This window comes from Trichogramma pretiosum, unplaced genomic scaffold (genome assembly GCF_000599845.2).
Source record: "Trichogramma pretiosum strain Unisexual culture from Peru unplaced genomic scaffold, Tpre_2.0 scaffold17, whole genome shotgun sequence".
Lineage (NCBI taxonomy): Eukaryota > Metazoa > Arthropoda > Insecta > Hymenoptera > Trichogrammatidae > Trichogramma > Trichogramma pretiosum.
In genome coordinates, this window is record NW_019641225.1 from 1,155,820 (window position 1) to 1,170,144 (window position 14,325).

The 14,325-nt window shown below is 41.1% G+C and overlaps 1 protein-coding gene across 1 annotated transcript in view; it reads right to left on the minus strand.

Moving 5' to 3' along the window:
• The window catches only part of LOC106649288 (alpha-2C adrenergic receptor), a 190,181-nt gene that overhangs the window by 77,248 nt on the left and 98,608 nt on the right, over nucleotides 1-14,325 (minus strand). The gene's annotated exons all lie outside the window — the stretch shown is intronic.

The window sequence follows — 14,325 nt, forward strand, 5'->3', positions numbered from 1 at the left end:
TCGTCAACAAGAGGGAGAGAAAGAGAGTGACACACACCCACACACACGTGCATACATGCGCGCGGAGAAGAGAAAGGACGAGAAAAGTCGCTGTGTAAAGAAGAGGCTTTGAATATGCTGGCGCATAATATACCTGCGTTATAACTTCTACTTCAATTTAAAATTTTCCAACTACACACACATACACTCACACGAGCATAGCCTACATACTCGTGTTGCACGTTGATATAACTTACTTTTTGTCATATGCCGGTGCTGGTGGTGGTAACATGGCCACGGTTTGACATAGTCAAAAAGGGAAAAGTCGAAAAAATTTTCACCTGACACACAAGCGAGCGCCAATCTGCATATATTTAGGGGAAAGTTTTTTAAGCGCTACATGTGTACCTTGGGGGCATGGGACGCGCGCGTGATGCGTTTCAGAGATCCGAGTACTGAATATTTCGTACGTTAAGTGTATCTTTCTCAACTACAATACGACAGGTTCGTTATAAATCTATAATAGTCTAGATTTATGGATATATTACTTCAAATTCAAAAATTTTTTCAAATAATGAGATTACTTACTATAAAAAATTTGATAAATTTAAAATACTCTTCGTACGTATTGTTGTAATTTTTCTCTAATACGTCGATCTAAGCCTCACCCTTGTCGAACGAGACATGAAATGCCGGTAGATGGCGGGTGCCCAAGTTCTCGAAAATCATAAAAGAAAAATCGAAGAAGCATTTTATAAAGTAAGAGTAAATTTAATACCTTGAAAAATATGGTAGTGTTTTCCATATATAACACAATTAATGACAATATATGCATATGTATATTTTTATTATTTCGTGCTCGCTCGCTTTATCTTCGTCGAAGCCGCGCATACAAAAGTTTCATCGTACTCTCGAGTCTCTTATGCAAACATTCTTCTTCTTGTTCTTCTTCTTTTTTCCTCAGATCTCGACGCGCCAATGATGTATTCATATACAATGTAAGCGGCGTCTGCTCTTTGTACTCGAAATATCGCTACTATACGGTAGCGCTTCGATCACATGTAACAGATCGCGCGCGCAACAATCGATCAAAATCGAGTGATAAGGCAATTATCGTCTAAATAAAAAAAAAAAAACTAAGCTCTCTCTCTCTCCGAGGAGATATAATATAAATTGCTCGTGAGCTCGCGAGCGAGAGTATATAATCGAAATAATCAAAGTAAAAACGCCGAAGAATTTCGATTGCGATCGCGCGGGATCGTCGGCAATAAGCGTCGCGTCGGCGGTGTAATTGTATTGTTACTACTACTGTTGCGATCGAGCAGCTGACCTCTCGGGCTTGCGATTCTTCTGAGTGGATTGGCTATTTTCGCGCTAGTTGCGCTTTTATATATGCCGGTACAGTTTCCATCGAGTTTAAAAACCTTTTCTCTCTTTCTCTCTCGGATGGACGACGAAACGTCGAGTCGCGTTAAAAAATCAATCGATATCTTGGCTTTCTCTCTCTCTCTCTCTCTATCTGCACTCACGGTCTCTCACTCTTGCTCTCTATCGCACGTCGTAATTACACGCCGAGCTAGCGCCGAGTTTTTCGCTCTCTTTTGTTCTCTGCTCTCTCACTCGCTCGTATTGGCGTCAAAAATAGGTGTCAATTACGTGCTTGGGATTAACGATCCACGCGCCTCTTTTATATACACCTACGTACTACTACTACTACTCTCGCACCTGATTTCGGAGTCGATATTTCGCCGCGCGAGTTTTATATACCCAAAAGATGTGTGGTAGGTACCGAGCTTCCAGCGCGCTTACGCGAGTCGAAAAAATAGGAGGAAAAAGAAGAAATAAAAAAAGGAAAACCTCGCCCCCGTGCTCTGTAGTAGGTCTTACGTGGCATGGCATGCAGCTCTCGAGAAAGAAGAAGGAAGAAAAGCACCGCAAGAGAGAGAGAGAGAGCGAGGGTATATAACGGTATGTTGCTACGCGCAGCAGCGGCAGCGAGAATGTGGCATTGAGTGGCTTGCTTAAGAGCCGCAGAGAGCGAGAGAGAGAGAAAAAACGACTTTCTTTCTTTTCCCGCAGCTCGAGCTTAGACTATATGTAGAGAGACATAGAGAGAGGCCACCGCAGCGTAGAGTAGAAAAAGGTGTATATAAAAGGACGTCGAGGTAGGTATCAAGAAATGGCATCGAAAAGTGCTACCCAGCCGGTACTACTGTACGTACGTACTGTATAACTTCTGACGACGACTGACCCCGCCGCGCGCGCAGCGGACGCCGTTATACGGATGGGCGTACGTGCGGTACTGCTCGAAAATGGTCAAACTTTTACTAGCTGTATATGCTCTCTCGACTACGCGTATAGAAGTATACTCTCTCGAGGTCCCAGCAGCCGGCTAAATCTCTTTCCGGGAATGAAATATTCCAGTTTAATGACTAGGCAGTTTTGGGAGAAGGGCGACTGCTGCTGGCCCGGTTTTAATTTTTCTTCTTTTTTTTCTCTCTCTTCGTTTGTTAAGACGAAAAATACAACGTTTTAAAGGCTAGCTAGCTAGCTGTGCTCCACCGCACACGGGACTCTCCGCCGCTGCTGCTGCTGCTGCTGCGGTTAATGCTGTAAAAGAGCATGCATTTAACGAACGAGGGTTGCCGGGGTTGCGCGGGGGCGAACGTTAATGGATGGGAAAAGGAGTATAGCGCAGCGGCAAACGTTGTTTACCTCCCCGCGCGACTCGAATCGTTTGAGCAATTTTAAAAAGGGCTGAATTATGCAAGGCGCATTTAAAGCTCAGTTGCGCGTCGTGAATATTATAAATATGCGAGCGAGACGAGAGAGAGATGATGCGTGAATTTGTTAATAAAACTGCGCAGCAGCAGCAGCAGCAGCGGAGAAATATTTTTTTCGAATCGGACAAATTGCATTTGACTCGAGCTCTATACAGCCCCGCCTAAGTCCCTTATATCTCGCTCGCGGATCAAAAGAAAAGCCGAGAGAGCTGCGTCGGCTATTTTTTCTTCCTCTCCTTTCTCCTTTTTTACCCTTCATCCCATCGTATATATGTTATTTATACGCGTCGAGAGAGAGAGAGAGAAGGATTTTTCCCTACAATTCGTCGGACTGATGGCAGCAGAGCACTCCGGGGGTATGAGCGACGACGACGACGACGATATCCGATGCCATCACCCATACATACGATATCATACATACGATGTATAGCATAAAGCCGATAGAAAGAGAAAGAGAGACATTTTTGAGATTTGACGAAGAATATCATGTTGGAAACCGGAAAAAGGTGCGAGAGAGATAGAAGGAGAGAGAGAAGCGGCACGGAACGAACGATGACACACATACATACTATGTATACTATATGTGTAAGTGTGTGGGTGTGACGTTTGACGTGCTGCTGCTGCTGCTGTTGCCGATCGCTCGTGTGCGTGGCGTCACATACGCGACGACGATTGCGAATGTCAGATATAAATTGAAGCTCGGTGCGCGCAGATTGAAAAAACTTTTTATCCGGCACGTATATATAGCCGTGGCGTAAACGCGTATAACTGCAGCACACCCGCTCCGAACAAAAAAAAAATATATCAAAGATCGCTTGCCCGCGCGCACAGATTCGAGCTAATGAGCCCTTGATTGTCGTATATACGCCGAAGATTAATGTAGAAATTGTTCGGAGCGGAAGGGGGGGTGGAGGGCGAATCTCGCGAACGCGACAAATTAAATGAAATTCATTGTCGCGAGAGAGAGCCTAGCGGAGCAGACGCGAAAGTTCGACGAAACTCGAGCTCTCTGATAATTCGATCAGCCCGTAGGGCTATATATAAACTGCTATAACAGGAGCTGCAGCAAGAAAACGAATAGACGAACAGGGCAAAATGAAAAAAAAGTAACGACGCCGCTAAGTTTATTAGTCATCGGGAGCTGGAAGATGTGCAGCAGGAGAAAGAGAGAGACACACGCAGAAATCGTCAAAGGACTTGCGAGCTGGTTAAAAAAAAAAAGTAGGAGGAGGAGGAAGGAAAGAAGACAATAGTAGCTGGTATGTAATGAGGAGAAAGAAGCTTTGAAATTTGATTACCAGGGCCAGGAGAAGAGAGAAAAAATGATCGGAACAGCCGGCCACGACCCGTCGTAGCTCGACGGCAAATTTTTTTTATCTCTCTCTCTCTCTCTCTGAGCTATTTTTTACTCGAGAAAAAGTTTCAACCTTGGTTGCGAAAGATGTAAGACGAACAGAGAAAAAAAAATTACCCATTTTCATAAACCGGAAAAATTCATTCTTCCGCTCCGAGAGAGAGGCGCGCGCGCGCAAAAATCAATTGTCAGATAAAAAAACGCGCGGGCTGCAAAGACTATCTAACGAATCTATCGACAAGTCAATTTTGCTAATTATTGATCGGTGAAAAAAAAAAACTTATGCCGACAGATATGCGACGAAAGAAAAGAGAATGTGAAAATAGACGAACCGCCAACATCGACGTGAGAAACAATAATACAGATAAGCGATAACTCGATTAATCGAACCGCGTGATCGAATCGAAAGGCGAATAATGAAAGGTGATCCGGTACAATGAACGATATATGCCCAAAAGAGAGCTTTGTGGATCAGAAAATCCAAAAAAAAAACAAAGAAACTCGCGTACGGCGGAAGAACCAGAAAATAAAGAAAAACTCCAAAAAGCACGAAATAGCCATGTGTGCGCAGCAGTGCATGTGCATCTGGAAAATACTATATATTTTTGCGCCAAACGCACGCGCGAGAATCCATTTCCTATATACGGAATCTTTTTTTTCTCGCTTTGTTATTTTTCGCCCTCGTGGTGTGAAAACGCGGTGGATTTGTTGTTGTTGTTTTTTTTTTTCACTTTCGTGTGTACATACTATATGTGCTCGCGCGCGTGGGTTAAAAATCGAATTTATTGACGATTCGGTAAATAATCCGCGATGATTGATGGTTTCAATCAATTAAATCGATGAAACGAATGCACGCCGCGCGCGTGGGACGAGTATAATACGAGAGTTATACCAGTAGAAAAAATGGAATACAACGCGCGCGAACCGATTAAAAAATAAAAGCAGCAAGAGAACTCCTTGGACGACCCCATTTTTCTAATATTATAACACTGTAAATGGGTCTGTGTGCAAAAAATTAATGCGATTAATCCGGCTGAAAACAAGCAGCAGTCGCTCGTTATATATATTATGTATTACCGAGTGAGCGTTAATTTTTTTTCTTCATTTTTCTTTCGCTGCTGCCTGAAAAGAGCGAGTTCTTTCTGCCGCCCTTGCCTGCTGCATATTACTACTACTACTACCCTCCTTCGTGTCGCGCCTTGATAACCGAATATAAAAAACGCCACGAGTCCTCGTTAAAGCTTATTACGATAACGACGCGACGGGCGGTAAAGTCGATTGAACAATAACAACATAACACCTGCGTTACGTGAAAAAAAAAGAACGAAGAAGAAAACAAATTCAGTGTGTAAATGTATAAATAAATAGCTTTCGCTATATATATCAATACGGAGAATAAAGTGAGCGTATGTCAGCAAAATGTATATCTATATGAAGAGTTAAAAATGGAGAAAAAGCGTGCGAGTGAGTGTACGCGCTCCGCGCCGAGTACGTATACGCTTAGATATATAGACGATCACGAGGCACAGGCGCATATATAAAACTTCCGGCCGATTGGAGACTTGCTGCAGCAGTAATGCGCTCTGCGTGTGTTGCTCTTTCTATATACTTCGCTCCCCACCCACCTCGAACGCTAATATTAAGTCAGCCATAAAATTGTTGGCTCTTTATCATAAAGAGAGAGATAGAGATAGAGAGAGAAAGAAAAAGTGAGCAAAAAAAAAAAAGTTACAGAAAAAGTGCGAGAAAGAATACGGCGAATGATTAATAGCGGCCGTAGAGAGGCGAGCGTAAAAGTGCGGAATATTGATAGAAAAAAAAAGTAGGGAAAGAGAATGAAGAATTTCTCCGGTGACAAGGTACGCATACGCGTATGCTTCGCACGAGTATCGCGTAGTAGAAAATTAAGCGTAAGCAAAGGTACGGTATATAGGTACTACTATACTGTACTCGTGCGTACGTACGTATGTAGCGGCAAAAGGAAGAGCGAGAGAAAGGGAGAGAAAATGAAAGAAGGAGAGAGAGCTGGGGAGGGTGGAGGCGAACAAGCGCGAGAGAACGAATGCATTAATTATTGAAGCGTTTGGTAAATTAATTTGACACTCAAGCGTTAATTAAGCCGGCCTCTTTCAGCAGAATTTATGCTTCGAGTATTTTGACCTACTCAGTTATTCAACGTGTATTATATAAGTATGTGTGTGTGTCTGTGTGCTATACATAAAGCATGTACCGCTGGGGTTGTGCGCGCGCTCGATCTGCATCAGTCTGTGTTGTGTGTATGTGTGTATGTACGCGTGCGGCACATATAATGCATTCATAGAAATTGGAGAGCAAACATTTTGCAAGTTCAAGCGCCAGTGAATTCCGCGCGTTTGTTGTTTCTGCCGCTCGTGCTGCTGGCGGTACTGTACTCTCTCTCTCTCTCTCTCCCTCGTGCGCTTCATTCGTTTATTAGAAGGAAGATGTAAATTGCCCAGCGAGCTGCACAATCGCCGCCGTATACGACGGCTTATACTACTTTATCGTCGCGCATAAAATTACGCGCGTCCGACCATACGCTGGCTGTTACTACTTGAAAAATCACCCGATGACAGTTTTACGCGTCGTTGAGCGAGGCATAAAGTTGGTGCCTGCGCGAAATCACGACGAGCTTGCCCACCGATGATTGCCCCCGTGTTTTGGCACTTTGTATAAGTTCGATATGAGGTTTACTCGAGGCTAACTCCACACCCCTTTCTCGAGACTTTATGAGAAAAAATATATATGTATATAGCGCGTAAGTGGATCGTGGCGACTCGAACCAAAAAAGAAAACTTCGGTGTAAAAAAAAAAAGAGAATGTTCTAAAAGACGTCCCCCTTTTAGCAAAAGTAATCTTATGCTAATTCTCGGGGATAATTTATACGATCATAAACTTTTGTACGGACGAGTAGAGTGAATTTGTAATGTCCACGAGCTGCCGAGAGCACACACAGCCTTGTCTCTCTAGTAGCAGGAGTATATAAGGGACCCCGCCCTCAAAGGTTTCTCATTAATTCCTTTATCGGAAGTCGGGCGATGGTGTGCGGAGTGTATATATAAGCTCGAGGAGCTGTCGTCGTCAAATTGTTTTTTTTTTTTCGTCTTCTAATTGAATTTTGAATGAGCTGCGAGGCTGTAGAGCGAGCGAACTGAGTCGATGCCTGAATTGATTTACGATCGCGTCGACGTAACAACACGCTTTTTTAATGATATTATAAAAGAAACAAAAAGATGTTTAATCGCTTGACCTCGAAAGTTTTAACAGCGTACGTCGTCAAAGCTCGAGAGAGAAGAATCGTATAATACCTGAGATTTACGGGGGATTGTAAAAGTTCAGAAATGAATACTCGCACAGTTTAGAGCGTCCGAGGCGCTTAATGATGATCTCGTTTCAATTTTCACCCCCGCAAACAGTTTTCATTAGAATATTAAAAAATGAACGAAACCATAATTAAACACAAACGCACGAGTGGCGCTATGAATAATTGAGAATTAGCGTGATAAATCTATCTACTCGACCCCTGCGACGACGCGCTGAGGGACGTCGTCGAGGAAATAAGATCGAGAGAGAGAGAGAAGGTCATTACGGACAATGAGGTGTGTATTATACCGACTGTGCGTTCGCACGCGCACGCAATAGTCATTAACAGGGCACACTACGTATAGGCTGTGTATGTGGGTACAACTGTACGGTGAGTTACGTTTCGCGCCTTGTCGCTCTTGTACATTATAACGGCATCCCATTATGTGAACGATTTATCGCCGCGGACACACGTGTCAAAACTTCCTCAGGTTATATACACAATGATAATAGTTGTGTATACGTAAGAATAGCAAAAAAAAGTAAGAGAGATTTTTTTTTGGGTAGAGACCTCTCGATCGTAAAAAATATCTTTTTAACTTTTTATATATTTTTTTTATTATTCGTACGTATGTAGTTTAGAAGAGAGTGAGAGAGAGAAGAGAGAGGAAAAATAGACTCGTACGCGGCTGCCCTATATTTACACTGAACAATTTCAACTAACGCACGCGTATAATTCTCTAGCTCGAGCGAATTATATAATAATATCGGGTGCATTTGCGAGCGCAGCCGAGCTTTTTATGTTAACTCGCTCGTAAAAGTGAAAACAGCGGAAAATTATTCGATACGCTAATAATACCTCATTAAAATCGTTTCTTTTTATGTTTTTTTTTTCACTCTCTCGATAAAATCGATGTTTGTACCGCCTACAAAATTAAAGTGCGACTTCATAATTTACCGAGTGAACTTGCCCGTATGGAATGCGTATTGCATTGATTTTAACAAGTGTAATATTGATTCAGTGATTACGAGTAGATTTTATCGTTTATACAAGCATTTTTTACATGTTGTTTGAAAAAAAATGAAATTTAATGCAGCTTTAATTTAAAATCAGACATTAGAATAAAAATTAAAGTAACTGATAATGAATTTAACGAAAAGTAATTCATCATGACATTTTTTTTTTTAAGTAACGTTTATCAGTATTGTATAAACTGTACAAGTTACGATGCATTTTAATGCAAAAATAAACAAAAAGAATTTAATTCTACTTTTAAATTTACTCCGAAAATTCATGAAAATTCAATCATAATTAATGTCAGTCTCCACCACTAGATGGCGAGTACTTTTACGTTCAAATCTGCAAGTGCGATTAGCGCTCCAGCTAATTAAGACTCCTCCTATTTTCAATTTGTAACAGTGAGAAAAAATTGTTAACACAATGTTTAAAATTTTAACTATTTTTTTTATTGGATTATTTTGAATTCTTGAATGCTTGAATCGAAAACAATCGATAATGAAGATTTATAAAAATGTTCGAAATTTCCCAAATAAACATCACACACTTGTCGCACATTGACAGAATGTAAAAATTTACATATTACGTAAATTGCTGTACTTCCGAAAATTGAATTTTTGAATTTCGAATATCGCACAAAAATAACTGTCCACTAAAGATGCAAATGAAATTCGATCGCGAAATCGCTGGCACTTTCTATACATCAACAAAAAAGGAAATCATATCGGATCGATGTTCACATTTTTTTCAAATTGAAAGGCGATAATAATTTTTTTTCGCTCACCCATCGTAGAAAAATCATGCGATTTCCGAGAGCTCACATGTATTATATGAGCGCGAGGTTCAGCTTTGACAAATCGATATTTTTTAGGATGAATTGTCTCCCTTTACGAAGGAAAAGCTTTTTTTTTCTATTTTCTTTGGAAATTGATTTTTTTTTATATCATCGAATGAAAAATTTTCGAGATGAAATAATAATTCAATTTTGATAGCGATTCATTCATTTCCTCTTGGAGCGATGGATGATAAAATTTTATCGCTAAGTTGGACGATTCGACCTTGGTTCATTAAATAATGACTGTTGTTGCAACGAATTCAATTAAACATTAAAAATACCAGACGAGCGAATATCAAAATCCTACCTCTAAACTGGATGTAAAAATTCAACGAATTTTAAGTAGCAGCAAAAATGCAGTCTCTCCATTGTCCAAGTTCCTCGATAATTTATTTATACGCGACGTCCCAGCCTCAAAAAAAAAAAAAAAAAAAAAAATTGGCAAATTGCGCTGCGCCGCGAATCCAACTTAATAATGAGTTTTCATTGCTTTTTACGACAAAATGTTCAAACTCCAGCGGCGGGCGGACTCGAGAGAGCTACTAAATGTTGATTACGCTTCTCTCTCGTGCGCCGGTGCGCGCGAAACAATGTCTGTATGCCGCTGCCGCCGTGTATATGTGTACACCGTTGGGTCAATATATTTTATTAAAGGACGCGAACGAGATAGACAAACGTCTATAGAATTTTCCCCCGTAATAAATCATGCATTATGAAGCTCGCGCGCGCGAGAGAGCCGCCGAGATTGAAAGATATATATGTATGCGCGCTCGCGCGAGGCTGGCATGAATATCGAATATATACTACCGCCAGAAAATGGCCTGGCAGCAGCAGCGGCAGAGAGTATAATATGTAACGAATGCCTATGCATGGTGCATATCAAAGGCCATGTTTCACACGGTACGTACGCGTCAATTTTCTTCCGAAAATTGAAGGGAAATACGATTAATTGTCGAGACTTTTGTATTTAATTAATTATCGGAGGATTGTATCGCGTGTCACTCTCGAGCTTGCAGCTTTTACGATAACGTGTAACATTTATCCCTCGAAGAAGTTTTCGCGCTCGGGTGCCTCATTATCGCACGAACTAATAAAAATTAAGAAAGTTGTATTTTGAGCCGTAGAGCTGTAAATGTTAATCATTTTAGACGCTTAGCTGCAGTCGGGTTTTATGAAATTAAAAACTTTTCGACGAAAATTATATGCAGCTACGCGCGAGTCTCGTTTAAATTTCAACACACACACACACAACGTGTTAGGCAAGACGCGGCCAAGTTCGCTATAATTCTGTTTCATCGCAACGGGAATGATTAAATTTGTTTTGTTTCGAATTTAATAATTTGCTTCGTTGAGTAGCGTAACGTATTATCGCGCTTATTTACCATTAAGGTTCAATAGTATTCATGGTGATCGAATGTAATACCTTTCAGTTTCTTACACGACAGTTGTGGCTCGTCTCACAATTGAATACCTTTATAATTTTTCATCGAGCTTTTCCTCACACGCATACGTAACAACGGCACGATACGTTTTCGTCAAAACTCGACTCGGACTAATAAAAGTTTCTCTCTCTCTTTCTATCTATCTCTCTAGTCGGCTGCGCTTTAAGTGGGAACTTTTGCTCTCGACGCGTATATATATATATCATTCACATACGCTATATCCTCCGGGCAAATATCACTTTATGACTTGGGGTATGGTGTGTGTCGAGAGAGAGAGGAAGAGAGAGAATACACGAGCAGCAAGCCATATTGAGCCTTGGCAAGTTTAGATTAAACGTCACTTGGACGACGCGCAAAAACTTCTGTACAACACACACGTATTACACGCACACACACACCCACGCGTATACATATATCTATGTCCACGTGGCGCACCGGACTGACAGTTAAATTGTTCCCGCGAGACGTTATATCACATAATATATATAGATCATATACGGCTATCCTCAAGTCGCCGAGAAGAAATATGTGAGGCCGCGCACCTACTTTAGTTTTTCGTGCGCTAATTTTTACCTATGATATTGTGAAGTTTTTGTGCTTGCGCGCGTGCGAGCTACTTTTGGCTAGTCTTTTTTTGTCGTACCATACACCTAGTAAGACAAAAGAATAAAAAAAATTACCATTTGAAATATTTCAACAATTGCTTTATGCAACGAGCAGCCAAAAGGGAAATGTTGAAATTAAAGAATTACGCATGGCTCGCTACAGTCAAGACACATCGAGCGATATTTACTGTCATCTTTCAACCGCGGTTCAACTAGTTTTCCCAACTGCGAGTACGAGTACATACCTACGCTACACTCACACTCTCGATTTTTTTCATTCCTTCGCGGTTGTGTGTTTGCTTGGGAATAGGCTTCGCGGCGGCGCGTTCTATTAAGCACACATTCATCACGTCATGCAAAGTGTCAACTTCTTCGCGGCATCGAAGAGCGACGCGTTTACCAAAGCGTTTTAAATGATCGAGAGCCGCTCTACTCGTTATGTGTATAAAGGCGACATTGTGTGTATCGTGCGCTCAAAATTGCAGTATGTACACACACACATAAATTGTACATAAACATTAAGGCACATCGTTTTAATTGTCGTGCGCGCGCCTGCCGGCCTTTGTGTATTTTAGCTCACTTTATATACGGCCCGCTCGTATTATAAGACGAAACAAAAGGTGTACGCGGGGCACGCGTGATACGTGCTATACGAGCGGAAGCAAAAACCGACTTGTGAGCTTCCAGCAGATGCAGCACACCTTCGCCGATCTTTTCAATTTTTTCTTTCCTCGACGCTGCGCAGCTGTGCCGTCGAATTTTGCGCGCGTCTGCCCTTTATTGAAAATTAGAAGTGTTGGGTATACACATAGTACACGATATACATATAGAAGAGAGAGAGAGAGAGAAGCTGTTTGAACTATTAGCCATGGGTGTACTTTGCGCGCGACGAGCTTTTTGTTTGCGACCATCGTTATGCAGAGTAAACACCCTACGTGTATGTGCCCCGCTTCGAGTGCACATAATGTCGCGCGCGCGCGCAATGTACACGTAAGGTGTGCACTTTTGCTTCCGACTCGTTTACCCGGTGAACGCACGCGCTAATAAATAAGTATACAATGTGTTTGCACGCACGCTTGTACGTTTATCTCGTTGCTCAATTTTTTCTGTGATATTAAGCACACGATAGGCATAGGTACTTGGATAATTGGAAAATAATAAAACGATAAACCGATAGAAATAATAATCTAATGCCAAGAATCATCTTGATCTTGCGACAAGAGTCGAGTAATCGAATGCTCAATGATGCATTGTACATGTGCTGGTGTCAACTTGAGCAGGGAAAGCTCCCCAAAGCATGACTGCACTTTGCCACAGCAGTAAACCATCTACCAAGTATTTTTGCAAAACTCGACTAAATGGTCAGCTAAGTATAGTGGCACGGAGTAAACGCTCTTTGTTTTTTATTCTGTTCTGATATTGTGAATTTGCAAATCTGTATAGCTTTTGATAGACTTGGATTGGTATGATTCCTTGGTCAGCAAGTCAATAATGAAGCGATATACAATTAATCCATAAATACTGAGTGAGGAGTAAGGTGAAAATAAAAAGGATAGAAGAAGGGGGAGATTATAAGTGGCCTCGACACACTGAGCCGCAATAAATTTGGCATACGAAAATCGACGTTACACACACAAACGGGCGCATGGAGGATCCCGGGCTAGCTCTTATAAGCATTTATAAAGCTCTCGAGCGTAAATCAAGGCCTAGTAAATGGCAATGTGTAAGGGTGCGCGGTTACATTCACACGAAAGCAGAGGGTAGAGGGAGAAGAACGATATTAGGAGTGAGGGGGAATACAGAGTCGATACACCCTAATGAAAATGCGTTAAGTCGCTCGAAAAGTATGGGCGTGCGTTGCTACTTTCCTCTTGAAACGTATGAAAAATTAACCCTAATCTACATTTAAATAATAAAAAAAAAAAAAATAAATAAAACGGGGAGGCCCACGTGCATGGCTGAGCGAGATACGATGCGCACCCCTCGTAGATGGACGCGTGCGCATCACTTTTTTTTAGATAAGGTCATGTGCGTACGAAAGAGTGATGAATGATAGACATTTTCGTGACGGGCCACTTTTTTCGACATTACGTCGATTTTTGTGTATGCGCTGCGAATCGAGTTGAAATTTTTCATCGTCTCCATCTCTACCCCTTTTTTCATCACCGTTTTTGAAAAAAAAAAAAATAATAATGAATAAATGAATAAATAAATAGAATTTCAAAAAATATTTACTTTTTTACGAATATGGAATATCGAGAGCGCCAAAAAAAAAGAAAGAGTAAGCGTGCTCCCCGAGGTGTGTGTAATTTTTGAAAACGACACATCGATTTCTCATGCGCACTGTGGCGAACGCGAGCGCACCCCAAATGTACGCAGTGCAACCCCCGATTCGACATCCCAGATCGTATCCCATCCTTTTCATCAGTTTATAGAATCAATTTTTTCGATTTTACTGAGAGCGTAACATTATCATAACGGAAATCACATAACTCGAATTATCGCATAAATTCAAGTGATCTAATGATTTCAGCCAAGTCCCATTTGAAAAAATTTATACGATTCAAAGAAATTGGCGCAAGCAATGCACTTTTTTCGAAATTTACCGAATTATGAGATATTTTACTTCAAATTTACTACTCTTTCGAGTTACGCCATTTCAAAGTCTTCACAATTTTTGGTAAAAATGAATTAGAGTTCTAAAAATATGCTTAAATTGTTGTAATTCTTCTCTAAGATGTCGGTTTCAAGACCCATTCCTGTGGGACAAACATCGAATGATACCTGAATTACCGCTAGATGGCGTGTGACCGAATTCTTGAATATCACAAGAGAAAAAGCTATTTATAGGTATAAATTAACATATAGCGATATTTTATTAGCGAATTTCCATCCAATGATATTAAATAATTTCTTGCTCGAGTGTTCTTTCTTGCGAGAGTTCTTCGAGTTTATTATTTTTCAATTATAATTGGAGAGTCTTTAATT